This window comes from Acinonyx jubatus, chromosome A2, assembly GCF_027475565.1.
Source record: "Acinonyx jubatus isolate Ajub_Pintada_27869175 chromosome A2, VMU_Ajub_asm_v1.0, whole genome shotgun sequence".
Classification (NCBI taxonomy): domain Eukaryota; kingdom Metazoa; phylum Chordata; class Mammalia; order Carnivora; family Felidae; genus Acinonyx; species Acinonyx jubatus.
In genome coordinates this window covers 86,989,912-87,010,192 of record NC_069383.1, presented here as the reverse complement: position 1 = coordinate 87,010,192, position 20,281 = coordinate 86,989,912, and the positions used below count along the sequence as shown (strand labels likewise).

General features: G+C 36.4%; 1 protein-coding gene and 1 pseudogene across 3 annotated transcripts in view; one reads left to right on the top strand and one right to left on the bottom strand.

Annotated features, from left to right (window-relative positions):
* Window positions 1-20,281, top strand: part of RELN (reelin) — a 579,194-nt gene that overhangs the window by 242,214 nt on the left and 316,699 nt on the right. The window lies entirely within an intron of this gene.
* On the bottom strand, window positions 7,791-9,092 carry LOC106972736 (dnaJ homolog subfamily A member 1-like; annotated as a pseudogene).

Here is a 20,281-nt window from a genome sequence, read left to right as displayed (position 1 = left end):
GGATGTTCATGTGAGAAAAGGATCCCAGGTCTGCCTGGCAGTAAAGGAGATATAGAAAGCAACACAACAAGTTCTCAAGAATCATGGCTGATCCCCAAGATCATACATCTGATGAGGCAGGTAAATTCTAAACCTCCCTGGATAGCAGGACGGAAACCATTGTCCTTTGTCCTTCCCGACTGGAGGATTGGTTTAAGAACAAGGATATGATTGACCTTATGTGTGTCAAGGATGACTAATATGTCAAGCACATAGTCGTGGAGATCATCTCGTTCAGTCCCCTTATGAAAAATAACTAGGGGAGCCTGGGTGGCTCAGTTGGTTAAGCGTCTGACTTCAGCTCAGGTCGCGATCTCGCGGTCCGTGAGTTCGAGCCCGTGTCGGGCTCTGGGCTGATGGCTCAGAGCCTGGAGCCTGCTTCCAATTCTGTGTCTCCCTCTCTCTCTGCCCCTCCCCCTGTTCATGCTTTGTCTCTCTCTGTCTCAAAAATAAATAAACGTTAAAAAAAATTTAAAAAAAAACTAGGTTCTGTTATTGCCCCTACTTTACAGATGAGTAAATCGAGGCTCGGGGAGGTTATTTGATTTGCCCAAGATCAAGAGTATTAAGTTGTAGCTAAGATCTCAACCCAAATTGGACTACAAAGTTCAAGCTCTTAATCACAATACTTTGCTGCTTCTAAAAAATTCATCTTTGCTTTTGGGTAGCTATCAGAAGAAGACTAGCTACTAAGGGCCTCACAAGGAGGTATATCCAGTGGCAGAGTTGGCTCAGAATTGGTTCTGTGGCATCAGTGAGTAGTGCTGTCCAGGACTGGGCATCAGAGATGTGTTCACACCAGATTCCCAGGAGTGAGGTGCTGGAGAGTCTGAGGAAGCAAAATGGTGACTGACCAAGGGCGCAAATCACAGAGCATGTAGAATCCACACACAAAGATTTTAATCCATGACTTACTACCGTAATTAATGATTTGTTGTTTTCTCTCAAATGAAAATTAGTTTGTCAGATGTAGTAATTGAGGAAGCTAATTACACTTAGCCGCACAGGGCCTGCCCCAGGCAAAACTGAATGTCTTTTGGCTTTGATTTGTTCCCTCCTATCTTGGCAGCATTTCCTTCCCTTCACAATTCCTTTATATTCCCTCACAAGCCCAGGGTTTTTATGCTGCCCTTATCTTTTCCTTCCAGAAGAAGATTGATGTAATAAATGAGTTCATAATAGGGTTGGTTGGTAATTTAATAAATTACATTGCCTGGAAATGTTTGTATTTATAAAAGGAATCTTAGTAAATGTAGTGTCATGTCCTGGATTGGATACTTGGCGGGGGGGGGGGGGGGGGGAGGACATCATTAGAAAAACTGGTAAAATCTGAATGTTAATTCTTTAGTATTGGCAAATGCACTGTGGTTATGTTAGGAGTTACCATTAGAGGAAGCTGAGTGAAGGGTATATGGAAATTCTTTTGTACTATCTTGGCAACTTTCCCATAAATCTAAAATCATCTGTAAATAAAACTTTTAAAGTAGCAAAAGAGAAATGAATTGCTATTCAAAAGAAGAAATCTCTAAGAATTTTAGGTGTAGGTCATACCATTATAGGTATATGAGGATGACCCTATAGCTATGTACCTGTTTACTTTTACAGACCCTTAGTTTATTTAACCATTGAATACTTCTGTTTTGTACATTTTGGGCTTACAAATTTTGTAAAATTTGGATTCACAAATAATATGCAGGGTAAGAAGATTGTTATCTATTCTTCTCACTGCTAGAAATGATGCTGAAAGACAAAAACCAAGCTGAGAATTAAAGTTGTAAAACAAGGAGCCCACAGCCACTTTTTACTTCTTTAGGGAAGCGTGATTGATTCCAGAAATCTGAATTAGGCAAACATTAATTGATGTGCTGGGGAGATGAGTAATTTAGAAAAAACAAGGTCACTAGATTGCCAATATTATAAAAAATCAGAAGGAAAACAAATTCACTTGGGTTTGCAAATACTCACATAGGGGTTTGTTCTTTATCTAATGGCAACATGGGAATCAGTAGTCTTTCTATGACCTAATTTAAAGGAGTAAGTACTTGAGTACATACCCTCAGCTCAGGGCTCCAGGAGAATTTACTGAGGATACCTCCAGGGACCTTAAAATTAGATAAAGAGTTTAAAAACATGATTTCCCTCTTGGAGAAGGTAGACCGACTAGTTGGCACTGTGTCAGATGAGAGACAATAGAAGCTTGTTCTATTATTTATACAAATTGACTGGTTTGGCAGTTGCTACAGCAATGAGCTATAATGAACTACAGAAGAATGAAAATGTGATTTCTTTAGCGTTGTACAAAAATGGGATATTCACAGGAAGGCAGAGAATGACATTATAAACGCCAAGCTGTGTCAAGATGGTCTTCCTGGTTGCTACTTTATCGCGAATGTAATGTAAATAGTGTATATTTACTGGGGCAAAAATTGTAATGTTGGGCCATCATTTCTGTGCTATTAGTCAGGGGACCTTGTAATTCCAAAGGAATTTTAAAATATTCATTTTCCATGACTTACTTTTAGCTACACTGTCTCTGCCTTTGTTTGCAGTAAAGGCTTTCTTTTAGCTGAGTTTCAGAAATTGGATGATTTGTTCATGTCTTCCCAGCCAGGGGAAGAAAGAGAAATCATAAAGCATGTAATTCAACTCTAAAATACCTAATTTTATGATTAATCGGTTCAGTCTTTTTTCTGTTAGGGAATCCTTGGTCTTTGTGGTATGCTCTTGACTTTGAAAGTTGATGTTTATATCTTCTATTTTCATTCATTCCCATTTAACCATACTGGGTTTTCTCTAAAAACATTGTGTTCAATTCGAGGAAAAGCCTTTTAATGTTGATGTTTATATCTTTGAATGTTGATGTTTCTATCTTCTATTTTCATTCATTCCCATTTAACCATACTGGGTTTTCTCTAACAACATTGTGTTCAATTCGAGGAAAGGCCTTTTAAACAAAAATACTATACGCTTCAACTTCCCCAACCCTAAGGGCTATGTTAGTCAAAGACTAAACTCACAGAAAATGTGAGTCAGACAAAACAACTTTCCTAAAACTGAGTCTTAGCTTGAGCCAGCAAGGACCATTTATCCAGATATCTACTGCAGAATGTGTGTGTGTGTGTGTGTGTGTGTGTGTGTGTGTGTGTGTGAGAGAGAGAGAGAGAGAGAGAGATCTTATTTTTCTCTTTTGCCTGGAGCAAAGCAGGAAACTGATTATGACTGTGCCACCAAAATTGACTTCAATAGAAAATGCTCCTTGGCATTAGGAGATATTATATATAATTAGACTCCTAGACATGAGCCAAATTTGAAATTTTATTCATAGTATAAATGTCAAAATGAATAATATTCAATGTGGTAAACAAAAGGTTTAGTGTAAATATTATAATTTTGATATGGGCTGAGTTCTTACAAAACTATATTCCAGGGATTCTCAAACAGGGGCAATTTTACCTGTGCTCTGAGGGAACACTTGACAATGTCTGGAGACATTTTTTATTGTCATATCCAGAGGTTAGAGACCAGGGATGCTGCTAAACGTTGTACAGTGAATGGGACAGCCCCCTATAGCAAAGAATTATCCAGTTCAAATGTCAGTAGTGCTGAGGCTGAGAAATCCTGCCTATACCCCAGCTTGTGAGTGACTGTACCACAGACAACTCTGAAAATGCATCATTTCATACAGTGTCCCTTTAGGTTAACAGGGGAATCTTATTTCACTGAAAAACTATTCTGTCTGGTTGTTGTTGTTGTTGTTGTTGTTGTTGTTGTTGTTGTTTTGTTGTTGTGAGTTAAAAAGACATATGCTTCTCATATACCAAAGACACTGAAAAATCAAGGGGAACTGAGGGACAATCCCTTACTAGGGCCCATGGGATAAATTTTAATCCTCTCTAAAGAGTCTTTGGCTGGAGAAAGAAGTAATAAAATAACTTGCTGATAGTGGTGTTTGTTAGCAGAGTGAAATATGTTACTGAGAGGGATGGCGAAACATTGGTTGCAGTTTGTAACTCATAGGGAAAAATGTATAGCTGTGTATCTGCTCAGACCAGTAGTTTTTTTAAACCTGGTTACAAGTAGAATTATATGTGCCCAAGCCCTATGCAAAGATTCTGAACAAACTGATTAGGGATGGGGCCTGACATTCTGTATATTTTTAAAAGTTTCCAATTCCTAGATGGATTGATTTCTAGTCAAGATGGTTTAGAATACCATCTCTTAAAAGGTGCCTTTTAAATACCCTTAAAATTAAAATCTGTCTAGCAAAATGTGCACTTGTCCTACCCCTGATGACCACTCCATTCTCATCTCCTGTCTCCTGTTAGTTCCCTGAAAATGCACCTGCCTGAGTGTTACACTTGGCAGTGAGTTATATATGTGTCACAGGAGCCACTGTCTGTTTTTCATAGGCTGGTAAATGGTTCTTATTACATGTGTTGCTATCCCAGATCAGACTCACTAGTGATAGACTGATGATATCACTAGGAATCCCACCTGGACACTCTATGTAGCACCACGGGCAGCACTGGAATTTACTTCAAACACTAAGGAGATTCAGTCCAAATATGGTTCTATATTGAGCTGATGGAGTGTATTTCTATGTGACAAGGCACATAAAAAAGTCAGTCATTATCCAGGCAATATCCTAAGTATTCATTCTGCTTACTTCAATACTGTAATTCATCAAATAAGGAAGGAAGGAAGGCAGGCAGGCATGGCTGATTTTGAACATACTTGTAAGAGTTGTAGTATTGCCTGAACAGGGCCAAAGGACTTTGCTATAAATATGATAGATAATTTAAGGGTACTTTCAATTAATCATTACATCAATAATTTAATGTGTTTTCTTTCATCTAAATGTGTCCTGAGGCAGGTAAGAGAAACACTACTTACACATTGCAGAAGAAAGATTATTCACTCCCTGGGCTCAAAGTTGCATATAATATGCAGAAATTAAACTTTGCTTTAATTGAAATTTGGTTGCAGTTTGGGGCTTTATAGTTTCCTTGGGCCACCTACTACATTCTTTTTAATGAAGCGTTAAAGGAGGGCAGCATTAAAAAAAATACTAATTTAGGTCTGATCTCTGCATGTTTCAAGCAACAAAGCACTTCTTTTTGTCCATTTTAACATCATTCTAAAAAAAACAGAGATAACCCCAAAATACTCCTGACCATCCTTAATAATGATTGTATGTCTATATACTATTAGCTTATCTACAGCCTTCTAGAATATATTTCAATTTTATTTTTTAATACCAGCTTCATTGAAATATAATTCATAGGCCATAAAATTCACCCCTTTAAAATATACAATTTAAGTGTTTTTAGTATAATTCAGGTTCATACAATCATCATCAAAAATTTCAGAACATTTTCATCACCTTCCAAAAGACACCTTGCACCCGTGAGCAGTCACGCTCTATTTCCCCAGCCTCTGGCAGCCACCAATCTACTTCCTGTCTCTATGAATTTGCCTTTTCTGGACATGTCTTGTAAATGGAATCATTCAACATGTAGTCTTTTATGCTTAGCTTTTTAAAGTTATCATGTTGTCAAGGTTTATCTTTGAAAGGTTTATGCTAATACCATGAACAGTACTTTATCCCTATTTATGGCTGAATGATACTCCACTGTATGTATATACCATATTTAATTTAGGCATCCGTCTGTTGGTAGACATTTGGGTTGTTTCCACTTTTGCCTATGATGAATGATGCTCCTGAGATCATTTGTATACAGTTGTGTGTGTGTGAACTTTTGTTTTAAAATCTCTTGGGTATACATTTAGAAATGGAAGTTTTAGGTCTTTCAGTAACTCAGTGTTTAACATTTTGAGGAATTGCCAAACTTTTCCAAAGTGGCTACAGCATTTTACATTCTCACTAGAAATATCTGAGGTTCAATTTCTTCGCATCTTCATCAACATTTATTGTTGTCTGTCCTTTTTATTTTAGCCTACTTGATATAGGTTTAGTGGTATCTCATTGTGATTTTTATTTGTATTTCCCCAACGAAGGATGATATTGAGCATCTTTCCATGTGCTTATTGGCTGTTTGTATGTCTTCTTTGCATAAATGTTTATTCAAATCCTTTGCCCATTTTTAAATTGGGTTATTTATCTTTTATTGTTCTGGCTTACATATATGAGATATATGTGTATAAATATACATACAAACATATATAAATATACATACAAACATATATAAATGCATACATACTGGATACAAGTCTCTTATCAGATACAGGATTTGCAAGTATTTTCTCCCATTCTGTGGGTTGTTTTTTTACTTCCTTGATGATATCCTTTGTTTCGCAAAGTTTTAATTTTTACAGAGTTCAGTTTATTTGTTTTCCTTTTTTGTTTGTGCTTTTCATGTTGTATTTAAGAAAGCATTTCCAAATACAAGGTCATGAAGATTTACCACTATGTTATCTTTTAAGAGTTTTATAATTTTAGTTATTACATTTCAGTCTGTATTCCATTTCAAGTGAATTTCCATATTTGGTGTGAATTAGGGGGCCCAACTTCATTCTTTATTATTATTATTATTATTATTATTATTATTATTATTTTGCTTTGTAATCAGTATGTTAAGGAGATATTCATACATTTCAAGAATTGCTTAATTCTGATATCCAGATTTAAGCTTGTGTGCTTTTAAACATACAATTAAAGCTATAGTACTAACATTAAATTATAGTTATTTTGGAGCATAAGTTAAATGGTTTCAAGTAAGCCTGTAAAAACATCTAAAATACCTTCCTATCTCATACATGCAAATTACTTCTCAAGGTAAAGATCGCTTCACTCTAAGTAACCCTGCTCCCAAAGTCACTACTCGAAGCTTATCAAGGTCCAAAGAGAAGGAAAAAAGTATAGCCAGGACTGATTATATAATTATATACATAAATAAACAAAAAATAAAAAGATGGCATAGCAGAAAGGCATGCAATTCTACAAGTGTAATCCCTCAAGCAGCACCATATTACAATAAACCTCTTCTTTAGAGAGGTATCATTTCGATCACTGTTACCACAGGCCAAATTACACAGTATGCCATCTTCAAGTAACAGGTGAGGCAATAGAATAAATGCAGAGACATCACAACAAATCCCACTTAATATAATTACAGATCGATGCTTCTCTACAAATTAAGTTTTTTGTCTGATTGCTAGTTAAATACAAGTTTTAACTTCATAACATCGTAGCTTACAATTAAGGGTCATAGGGGTGCCTGGCTGGATCAGTCAGTTAAGCACACCACTCTTGATCCCAGGGTCTTGAGTTCAAGCCGCACATTGGGCATAGAGCTTACTTAAAAAGCAAAACAATTAAGGGTCATAGACTGAAGTCAATAGCATTTCAGTCCAAGCTGTTTCATGTATATAGAGCTGAAATCAGTTATCAGACATGGCCTAAGAAATGGTAGGGGAGATTTTTTTTTTTAGTGGTTTTTACAGGGGCACCTGGGTGGCTCAGTCAGTTAAGCGTCCAACCCTCATATTCAGCTTAGGTCATGATCTCATGGTTAATGGGATCGAGCCCTGCATTGGGCTCCTCGCTGACAGTGCAAAAAGTCCTTGGGATTCTTTCCCTCTCTCTCTGCCCTTCCCCTGCTCATGCTCTCTCTCTGTCTCTCAAAATAAACAAACTATTAAAAGAAAAGTGGTTTTTAGAAGTATTAAGCTTATCTTGCACACTGAAGTAATCATATATACAGGGCAAAATCAGAGCTTTTATGTTGGGGTTTATTCTTCATTTAACTTTTAAAACACTACTATAGTTGAATATTAAAAACAATGGCAAGCAGTGAGATATGATTATAGTCCTTCACTATCACATATAAAATGCCAGCAGTGTTATTCACTGGCCCCATTAAGAGGTCTGACATGGAACACCACCCCTAAGATGATGTTCACCATCCTCATATGCTTCTCCATTGTAATGGTGCCATCTTTCCTGATTTGGATCAAAGTCCACCAGTTCTACCTGGTCCATTTCATCAGTCTCTTCTACTTCCTTCCTCTCAGGTAGGAGTTTTTCCAGGAAAGAGTTTATTGGGAGAGAGAAAGCCATTCTCCGGGAAGTTTACCTTAAATTCAATGATTCGGCAACCCTTTCCATATGGTCTACGATAAATTAGCATGCCTTCCTTTAGCACACTTGATATCTCCATGCTTGACAGTTTGACCTTGATGAAAGGTGATGAGAATGGTTCAGTTGTCAAGAGTAGATACTGACTTTTGAAAACCACACAGTGCTTCAACCAGCACTATGTCCATACACATGAAAAGGTCTTCTTGCCCAGTAAAAACAGTATGGTCCTTCTGATCTAAAACAATGATAATATCTCCTGATTCCAGTCTGTTTCGTGGTCTCCTTCACCATGGAATGTTATTTTCTGGCCATCTTTCATGCCTTTGTCAATATGAACTTCTAAAAATCGTCTCTCAAACTGTCTTTGTTCCATTTCAGCTTTTGCATCTATCTTTAGGACTGATCCATTCCCCATGGCCTTGACCCTCCATGCATGCAGACTGAATTTGCTGAACCATTCCAGGTCCTATCTGACGAATTCTTATTTGCTTTCCAGTACCTTTGCAATTGGGACAGCATTCTGCCACTCCTTTCTTACCGTCTCAGCCTTTACATTTGTCACAAATCACATTCTTCTACAGAGCTGGTTTTCTTCTTGCATCATATATAAATCTTTTAAGGCTACTGAGAGCTGATACACAACCTTTATACCTCACCTTTCTCTCTGCATCCTTCCTCCTCCTCCAGAAAACATCAGAGATGTCCATCAGGGAGCTAAAACCACCACCAGCTCCACCTTCTTTAATTGCTTGTTCTCCTCCTTTGTCATATAATCCCCATTTCTTTGCTTCAGAGAGCACTTCATAAGCTTGAAAAATCTGTTTAAACTTCTCTCCTTCTTATGGATTCTTATCAGGGTGGTACTTCAGGGCCTGTCAGCCTTTTTCAATTCTTCCTGGATGGCATTGGGTTTGACCCCCAAAACATCATATTAAGTGGTTTCTTTCACCATTTTCTACAGCTGGTGAGCTCTGAGACCAGTGTGAGGGAGCAGAAAGGAGTGTGTTGCTGGTTGCAGCCTGCACAGATGCTACTCCTACACTTCTCACCGAGTGTTCTGCAAAGTTCCCCCATCTTCATTCTTTTACATGTGGATTTCCTGTTGACTGAATGGGAAAGGTTTTTGTTGAAAAGACCTCTTTTTTCTTTGTATTGTCCTGGCTCCCTTGCCAGAAAGTAATTGGCCATAATGTGAAAGTCCATTTTTGGACTCTCAGTTCTGTTCCACTGATCTGTTTGTTCTTCTGTTAATATCACACTGTTGTGATTACTGTAAGTTGATAAGAAGTACAAGTCCTCCAATTTTGTTACTCTTCATCAAGATGATTTTGACTCTCCTAACCCCTTCCATTTCTGTTTGAATTTTATGATCAGATTATACATTTCTGGGAAATACTCAGCTAAGACTTTGAAAAGTACTGTGTTGAATCTGTAGATCAATTTTGGTATTATTGCCATCTTAACAGTAGTTAAGTTTTCTGATTTATGAACATGAGATTTCTTTCCATCTGTTTAGACCTCTTTTAGTTTCTTCAGCAATGTTTTATATTTTGTTATGTATAATTCTGGCTCTTATTTTGCTAACCTCATATTTTTGATGCTATTGTGAATGGAATTGTTTTCTTAATTGTATTTCCAGTTTATTCATTGATAGTGTATAGAAAAACAACTTATTTTTGTATATTGGTCTTTTGTTCTGTAACCTTGCTGGATTTATTTCTTAGTTCTAATAATTTTCTTGTTGATTCTTTAATATTTTCTATACACAAGATTATGTCATTATGTTAGTATATGTCAAATAGAGAGATTTTCACTTCTTCCTTTTCAATATGGATGCCTTATAGTTCTTTTTCTTGACTGATATCCCTGACTGGAACCTCCAATACAAGGTTGAATAAAAGTGGCAAGAGCAGCTTTCTTGTCTTTTTCATTCTTGTTACTTTCATTTTCTCCAATAAGTATGATTTTAACTCAGTTTTTTATAGATGGCATTTATCAGTTTGAAGCTGTTCCTTGTATTCCTAGTTTGTTGAATGTCTTTTTTTTTTTTTTTTTTTTTAGCATGAAAGGATATTGGAAGCCGTCAAATGATCTTACGGCATCTAATGATATGATCATAGTTTTGTTTCCCCTTTATTCTATTAATGTGGTATATTACATTGATTGATTTTTGTTTATTGAAACAACATTTGTATATTGCATTCGTGTGTTAAATCCTGCGTAGTCATGGTGTATAATCCTTTTAATATGTTGCTGGATTCCAATCTGCTACTATTTTGCTGACAGGTTTTTTTTTTTTTTTTTTTTTTTGTCTATATTCATAAGTGGTATTTGTGTAGTTTTTGTTTCTTGTAATATATTTGCCTAGTTTTGGTATACTGGCCTCCTAGAATGTGTTGGAAAATGTATCCCCCCCCCATCTGTTTTTTGGAAGAGTTTGTGAAGGATTAGTGTTAAGTCTTCTTTAAACATTTTATAGAATTCACCAATTGAAGCCATGTAGACCTGGGAATTTCTTTGTGGGATGTGTTTTTTTACTGTTGCAATCTGTATGCTTGTTATAGGTCTATTCAGATTTTCAGTTTCTTATTGAGTCAGTTTCAGTCCTTTATATCTTTCCAGAAATTTTTCCATTTCATCTTGTTATCTAGTTTGTTAGGATTAACCATTCATAGTATTTCTTTAAAATCCTTTTTATTTCTGCAAAGTTAATAGTAATATCTCCTCTTTCACTCCTGATTTTAGTAAATTGATTTTCTTTCTTTCTTCCTCTTTCTTTTCTTTTCTTTTCAGTATAGCAAATGATTTGTCAATTTTGTTATTTTTTTTCAACGAACGAACTTTTGGTTTCATTGCTTTTTCTCTATTGTTTTTCTATTGACTCTTTTATTCATTTCTTCTTCTTTAATCTTAAGTATTTCCTTCCTTTTGCTTGCTTTTATATTCATTTCTTTTAAATTAAATTTTATCTTTGACAAAAATGTTTTAAATGTCATTTAATAAGAAATGGCTTACAGTAAAAAGGAAGGCTTTCCTTCTCCACTCCTTCCAGAAACACTTCCAAAGTAAGCCACTGTCATCATTGTAGCTGTTGCTTCTGGTATTCATAACCATATTTTTAAATATACTCAAATCAAGTGACTTCAGATTATGGTAGAAGAAGGTATACATTTGTTTTATACCATTGCCCCTCAACACACAACTTGATCTCCATATCTGCCCAATATAAGTATTATATCACATTCTTAAATAAAATCAGTCATCAGTGTTTCAATCAATGATTATATCAATATTATTCACTGTAGAACCAAATGATATACTATGATTTTTTTTCCTTCTCAAACAACTTTTCACCTTTAATTATTTCTTCTCTTTGTTAATTTACTCTGTTACTTTTCTTGGAGCACTTTTTCAGTTGCTTCCCGAGTGATTATACATGAGAAGTACAATATTTGCTTCCTTATTATTTTTTTTTAAGTATGCGGGTCTCGCTCTCCCTCTCCCTCTCCTCTCTCTCTCTCTCTCTCTCTCTCTCTCTCTCTCTCTCTCCCTCTCTCTCGAGCCAAATATGAGGCTTGAACTCATGACCCTGAGATCAAGACCTGAGCTGATAAGAGTCAGATGCTTAACTGACTGGGCCACCCAGGTGCCCCTAATTCCTTATGTTTGATGATAGGTTGGCCAGAAGTAGAATTCCAGATTAAAAGTAATACTCTCTGAAAATTTTGAAGACTTTCCGTGCTGTAATTGAGAACATGAAAATGACACAATTTTATTGTTATTTTGAACATGATTATATTTTCTCTGCCTGCAAGTTTTTAGCATATTCTCTTTATACTTGTTGGTTTTCAATTTCTTGATAATGCTTATAAAACATAGGAACTAGGTGGCAGTCCAGCCCTTATACCAGAGGTGTTCTCTCCATTTTCCTGCTTTTAGCCCCCAATATCGTACCTTGTGTCTTAATTCCAGACCCTCCCTCAGTATTTTTAGACAAGAAGGCTCAGGTTTATTATATTTTCCTAAAATTCATTACATTTTACCCATATAAATGCTCAGCTGACAAACATGTATTCTCAAACTGCCATAGAAATTATTGCCTGAAATTATTGGAATTAATGGATGTTTAACAACTAGAAATAAGCATAATCTACAGATTTTGAAAGTTTCACTCTGCATTTCCACTTCCTGAGCATGATTTAATTATGGGTAATATAAGCACTGTTTATTTCTATTAAAGTCAGAAGTTGTGAAGAAAACATTATTCCCAATTCCCTGACTATTCTATTTATATAATTGAGCTTAGTGTGGATGGTTTTTAGTGTAGAAATTTATTGAAACCTTTCACATCAATAGAAATGTATGATAGTTCATGAAATAAATGATTGAAAATATAATATAGAAAAGATTCTATAATAAATAGGTTGAGGAGCACCTGAGTGGCTTGATTGGTTAGGCATCTGATTTCAGGTCAGGTCATGATCTCACAGCTGGTGAGTTTGAGCCCTGCATCAGGCTCTGTGCTGACAGCTCAGAGCCTGGAGCCTGCTTCAGATTCTGTATCTTCCCCTCTCTCTGCCCCTCCCCTGCTCACGCTCTGTCTCTCTCTCTTTCTCAAAAATAAACATTAAAAAAATTGTTTTAATAAATAATAAATAGGTTGCTAAAAAGTTATTCAATAGTATATACAAAGAAATTGTTTTAATAAATGAGAAAAATAAGTTTAAATTCCAACTCAATACCCATATACCAAAATAAATTCCAGGTGAACAGAAAAAATTTCCAGGAGAAAATGCATGCACATATCTATCTATTCAATTGAGTTTAGAAGGGGAAAGGGCTTCTAAGCATGAAAACCCTGGAAAAAATTAGAAGGAAATTGAATGATAGATTTGATTACATGAAAATTTGAAATTCTTTTTATTAAAAAACATAAATATAAAAAGACTAATTATAAACTGCATACAAAATATTGGTAAGAAGTATACAGCATAGGGATGCCTGGGTGGCTCAGTTGATTAAGCGTCTGACTCTTGGTTTTGACTCAGGTCGTGATCTCAACGTTCCAGGTCATGAGTTTGAGCCCTGCGTTGGCTCTGTGCTGACAACACAGAACCTGCTTCAGATCCTCTGTCTCTCTCTCTCTGTCCCTTCCCCGCTCTCTCAAAAATAAATAAATATTTTAAAAAGTAATATATAGTATAGAATTAATAGCCTTCACATTTAAAGAGTTCTTGTAAATTGGGGCACCTGGGTGGCTCAGTCGGTTAAGCATCCAACTTCGGCTCAGGTCATGATCTCATGGTTTGAGTTCGAGCTCCGTATTGGGCTCTGTGCTGATAGCTCGGAGCCTGGAGCCTGTTTCAGATTCTGTGTCTCCCCCTCTCTCTCTCCCCCTCCTCCGCTTGTGCTCTGTCTCTCTCTATCAAAAAATGAATAAATGTAAAAAAATAATTTTTAAAGAGTTCTTGTAAATTGGTTAGAAAAACATCAAAACCCATAGCAAAATGGGCAAGGACATGAATAGATAATTCCCAAAGCTGAAAAATGTAACCGACAAACATGCAAAATATCCTTACTAATAATCAGTGGGGTGGAAACTAAAAGTAACAAGACACCTTTGGAATGAAAACTGTACACTGATGATGCTCAATGCCACCAGGGTATCTTGGGGAGGGTGCTCTCTGGGACATTGGTTGACAAAGCTACCCTTCCTTATATGCCATTTGGAACTATGGCCTCCATGTTTATGCCCTTAATTTAATTATCCAAGTCCTGGAAATCTACCTTAAAATACAAGATATGCTAAAAATGTCTAACTCAGAGAAACAGAGAGTAGCATGGTAATTACCAGGGGTTGAGAGGTAGGAAAAATCAGGAAATATTGGTCAAAGGGAACAAGCCTCTAGTTATAAAATTAATAAGTTTTGAGGATCTAATGTACAACATAGTAATTATTGGTAACAATACTGTATTATATACTTTAATGTTTCCAAGAGAGTAGACCTTAAATGTTTCACCATAAAAAGAATGGTAATTATATGACCGGTTGAAGGTGTTAGCTAATGCTGTAATGGTGATCATTTTGCAATGTATAAATGTTTCAGATCAACATGTTGTACACCCTAAATTTGTGCAGTGTTATGTGTCAGTTATATCTCAATAAAATTGGGGGGAAAATAAAAGACATGGTCAGAGATTCATATACTTCATTATTTAAAATATTACAAAATAGAAACAAATAAAATTCCAACAATAATGAGGCACCTGGGTGGCTCAGTTGGTTAAGCCTCTGACTCTTGATTTTGGCTCAGGTCATGATCTCATGGTTTGTGAGTTCAAGACCCACAGTGGGCTCTGTGGTGACAGTGAGGAGCCTGCTTGGAATTCTCTCTCTCTCCCTCTCTGCCTTCTCCTCTGCTCGCGCTTACTCTCTCTCTCTCAAAATAAATAAATAAACTTAAAAAATTCCAACAATATTGTAATGGTTGAAGAAACTACAATATGGCTATATGGTGGAACATTATTTAGCCAATAACAATCTTGTTCTAAAAATATTTAATGATATAGGAACTATTTATAAATAATATTTATAATATTTACTATTAATAAATAGTAAATGTAAAGGAAAAGAAACCTTTTTAGGCAAGTAATTTTCTAAAAAACTTGATATTCATGAATTAATTTAAAGTCTAGAATATAGTTTACTAAAATGTTAATAGTGATTATCTCTCCTGGATATGAATATGAGTAATTTTGTTTTCACATGAATACATTTGTATATTTTTTTAAATTTCTCATAATACACACATTATTTCTAGAACAGAAAAAATAATTAAAAATTTGTTTTTTCCAAAGTAAAGTGAAGTCCTTGGATGTACTTCAGCAGAATTTTTTTACAAGAAGATACCAATATTGTCCTAATTTGTTATGACTAATGAACTAGGTTAGATATCCTGTATTTTACTAGATCTTTCATTAGCTTTGTCACAGTCATAAAACATTTCAGAATTTATAGCCTTTTTTCCCTGAGGGTAAGGGAGTGACTTTTCATCCTATATACTTTGGGATTTTGTTTTTTTAGTATAGTCGGCACACAATGGTACAACTTAGTGATTTGACAGGTTTTTACATTATGCTATGTTCACCATAAGCATAGCTTATGTTTCCCATTATATCACTATAACAATATCATTGACTGTATTCCTATACTCTGCTTTTTATTCTATAACTGGAGGCCTGGATCTCCCTCTCTCCCTCATCCATTTTGCCCAAATCCCTGCTGGCAACCATTGTTCTCTACATTTATAGTTCTGTTTCTGCTTTTTGTTTGTTTATTCATTTTTTAAATTTATTTAAATTTATTTTTTAATTTTTATTTATTTTTAATATGAAATTTATTGTCAAATTAGTTTACATACAACACCCAGTGCTCATCCCAAAAGGTGCCCTCTTCAATACCCATCACCCACCCTCCCCTCCCTCCCACCCCCCCATCAACCCTCAGTTTGTTCTCAGTTTTTAAGAGTCTCTTATGCTTTGGCTCCCTCCCTCTCTAATCTTTTTTTTTTTCCTTCCCCTTCCCCATGGTCTTCTGTTAAGTTTCTCAGGATCCACATAAGAGTGAAAACATATGGTGTCTGTCTTTCTCTGTATGACTTATTTCACTTAGCATAACACTTTCCAGTTCCATCCACATTGCTACAAGAGGCCATATTTCATTCTTTCTCATTGCCACATAGTATTCCATTGTGTATATAAACCACAATTTCTTTCTCCATTCATCAGTTGATGGACATTTAGGCTCTTTCCATAATTTGGCTATTGTTGAGAGTGCTGCTATAAACATTGGGGTACAAGTGCCCCTATGCATCAGTACTCCTGTATCCCTTGGGTAAATTCCTAGCTGTGCTATTGCTGGAACATAGGGTAGGTCTATTTTTAATTTTTTGAGGAACCTCCACACTGTTTTCCAGAGCAGCTGCACCAGTTTGCATTCCCACCAACAGTGCAAGAGGGTTTCCGTTTCTCCACATCCTCACCAGCATCTATAGTCTCCTGATTTGTTCATTTTAGCCACTCTGACTGGCATGAGGTGATATCTCAGTGTGGTTTTGATTTGTATTTCCCTGATGAGGAGCGATGTTGAGCATCTTTTCATGTGTCTGTTGGCCATCTGGATGTCTTCTTTAGAGAAGTGTCTATTCATGTTTTCTGCCCATTTCTTCACTGGATTATTTGTTTTTCGGGTGTGGAGTTTGGTGAGCTCTTTATAGATTTTGGATACCAGCCCTTTGTCCGATATGTCATTTGCAAATATCTTTTCCCATTCCGTTGGTTGCCTTTTAGTTTTGTTGGTTGTTTCCTTTGCTGTACAGAAGCTTTTTATCTTCATAAGGTCCCAGTAGTTCATTTTTACTTTTAATTCCCTTGCCTTTGGGGATGTGTCAAGTAAGAAATTGCTGTGGCTGAGGTCAGAGAGGTTTTTTTCCTGCTTTCTCCTCTAGGGTTTTGATGGTTTCCTGTCTCACATTCAGGTCCTTCATCCATTTTGAGTGTGTTTTTCTGAATGGTGTAAGAAAGTGGTCTAGTTTCAATCTTCTGCATGTTGCTGTCCAGTTCTCCCAGCACCATTTGTTAAAGAGACTATCTTTTTTCCGTTGGATATTCTTCCTTCTTTGTCAAAGATTAGTTGGCCATACTTTTGTGGGTCTAGTTCTGGGGTTTCTATTCTTTTCCATTGGTCTATGTGTCTGTTTTTGTGCCAATACCATGCTCTCTTGATGATTGCAGCTTTGTAGTAGAGGCTAAAGTCTGGGATTGTGATGTCTCCTGCTTTGGTCTTCTTCTTCTTCAATATTACTTTGGCTATTTGGGGTCTTTTGCGGTTCCATACAAATTTTGGGATTGCTTGTTCTAGCTTCGAGAAGAATGCTTCTATGGGATCTGGCATATTAGCCAGGGTGGATCTGCAAGGTGCACAGGGGCGGGAGGGACAGGCTTAACTTCCTTTGCCCTCAGTGGTCCCCTACAGGAGAGGCCCTGCAACACCAGGAGGGAGCCCGACCCGTCAGAGGGATGGATCCACAGAAGCACAGCATTCGGTGTTTGCGCGGTGCAAGCAAGTTCAGTGAGAGGAACTGGTTCCCTTTAGGATTTGGGCTGGGGGATGGGAGAAGGAGATGGCACTTGCCAGCGCCTTTGTTCCCTGCGGAGCTGAGCTCTGTCTTCCGGCGCTCAACAACTCTCCCTCCCGGTGTCCTCTCACCCTCCTGGCTCTCTGAGAGCAGAGTTGTTGACTTTTAACATTCCAGATGTTAAGTGCCGCTGGCTGTCAGAATTCACGCAGTCCGGCCCCTCCACTTTTGCAAGCCAGACTCAGGGGCTCTGCCTTGCTGGGTGGGCTGCCCCTCCACCGCTATTCATTTTTTTTAGATTCCACTTATCAGTGGAATCATATAGAATTTATCTTTCTCAGTCTGACTTATTTTACTTAATGTAATACCTTCTAGGTCCATCCATGCTGTTGCAAATGGCACAGTCTCATTCTTTATGGCTGTGTCATATTCCATTGCATACATACACTACATTTTCCTTATCTATTTGTCTATTGATGGACATTTAGTTGGTTCCATGTAAATAGTGGAATAATGGCCATTGTAACTAATGCTGCCATAAACATAAGGGTGCATGTATCCTTTTGAGTTAGTGTTTTCATTTTCCCTGGGCAAATACCAATAGTGGAATTAGTGGATTGCATGGTATTTCTGTTTTTAATTTTTTGAGGAACCTCCAAACTGTTTTCCACAGTGGCTGTACCAATTTGCATTCCCACTAATAGTGCACACGGGTTCCTTTTTCTCCACATTGTCACCAACACTTGCTTCTCGTCTTCTTGATTTTAGCCATTATAACAAGTATGAGGTGTACTCTCATTGTGGTTCTGATTTGCATTTGCCTTATGATGAATGATGTTGAGCATCTTTTCATGTATCTGTTGGCCATCTGTCTGTCTTTGCAAAAGTATCTATTTGGATCCTCTGCCCATTTTTTTTCAACGTTTATTTATTTTTGAGAGAAAGAGACAGAGTGTTAGTGGGAACGGGGCAGAGAGAGAGGGAGACACAGAATCCGAAGCAGGCTCCAGGCTCTGAGCTGTCAGCACAGAGCCTGACACGGGGCTTGAACTCACGAGCTGTGAGATCATGACCTGAGCTTAACTGACTGAGCCACCCAGGTTCCCCTCTGCCCATTTTTTAATCAGATTGTTTGTTTGGCATTGTAGCAGTTCTTTATATGTATTTGGATATTAATCCCACATTGGATATATCATTTGCAAATATCTTCTCCCAGGTAGGTTGGGTTTTTGTTTAATTATGGTTTCCATTGCTGTGCTAAAGCTTTTTATTTTGATATGTCCCAATAGTTTATTTTCACTTTTGTTCCCCTTGCCTTAGGAGATATATCTAGAAAAATATTGCCATGGCCAATGTCTGTGTTCTCTCCTAGGATTTTTATGGTTTCAGGGCTCACATTTAGGTCTTTGATCCATTTTGAGTTTATTTTTGTGTATGGTGTTAGAAAGTAGTTCATATTCATTATTTTGTATGTAGCTGTCCAGTTTTCCCAACACCATTTATTGAAAAGATTGTCTTTTCCCCCATTGTGTATTCTTGCCTCCTTTGCCATAAATTAATTGACCATATACATATGGGTTTATTTGCGGGTCCCTATTTTATTCCATTGATCTATGTGACTATTTTTGTGCTAGTACCAAACTGTTTTGATTGTTACAGCTGATTTTGATTGTTACAGATTTTATTGAAATCTGAGATTGTGATACCTTCAGTTTTGTTTTTCAAGATTGCTTTGGCTGTTTGAGGTCTTTTATGGTTCCATAAAAATTTTAGTATAATTTGATCTAGTTTTTTGAAGAATGCTGTTGGTATTTTGATAGAGATGGCATTGAATCTGTAGATTGCTTCGGGTAATATGGACATTTGACAATATTGATTCTTCCAATTAATGAGTGTGGAATATCTTTCCATTATTTGTGTCATCTTAAGTTTCTTTCATCAGTGTTTTGTGGTTTTCAAATATAGGTCTTTCACCTCTTTGATTAAGTTTGTTCCTAGGTATTTTATTCCTTTTGGTGCAATTGTAAATAGTGCTTTTAAAAAATTTCTTTCTATGACTTCATTGTTAGTATGTAGAAACACTATCAGTTTCTGGGTATTAATTTTATACCTGGACACTTTACTGAATTTGTTTATTACTTTCTAGTAGTTTTTTTATGGTGTCTTTAGAATTTTCTATGGATAGTATAATGTTGTCTGCAAATAGTGATAGTTTAACTTCTTCTTTACCAATATGTATGCCTCTTATTTCATTTTCTTGTCTGATTGTTGTGGCTAGGACTTCAAGTACTGTGTTGAATAAAAGTGGTGAGAGTGAAAGGATTTTTTTTCAATTCCCTTTCAATTTTGTGCCTGTATTTTCTGAAATGACCAGTCATAACATCATCATTATAATTCTTCCCATTTTCCCCAATCTTTTTATGGGAATGAACTCTTTTGATTTTCAGAACATCCTTGAAATAGATATTGAAAATTTTAAAGTCCTCTCTAAAAAATAAATACTCGTCTAAGGTCACCGTAAACCACTGAGTTGTGGTACAAACCCAAAATGTTCATTCTGATTCCATGTTTACTGTTGGAGCCTTAGAAGTTACCTAATCTGGTCAAGTTATTTTATAGGTTAATAAAATGAGACATATGGAAGTTAAGTAATATGGCCTAAGTTATGGAGAGAATGCGTGCCAGAAGTAGAGTGTAACCCCCATTCTTTTGTATCTGAAACTTGTACTCTATTAGTCCATTCAGAAATGACACCTAAATACTTTGCATTAGTGTTTTCACAAATATGCAGACACTTTAATTCACTATCCAGTGGGAAAATATTTTTTACCGAGGTCTTCTTTGGAATTGATAAACTATTTCACCAGTTTTGTCCTTGTTTTGCCTAAGGATGCCTCTGAGGCAAACTAACACAAAGCTTACTTAGTTAAAAAGTGTTTAAAACAGGAGAGCTGCTTAAATACATTTCTTTGATGAACTTTAGTGATTTAAAAAGGTAGTATGA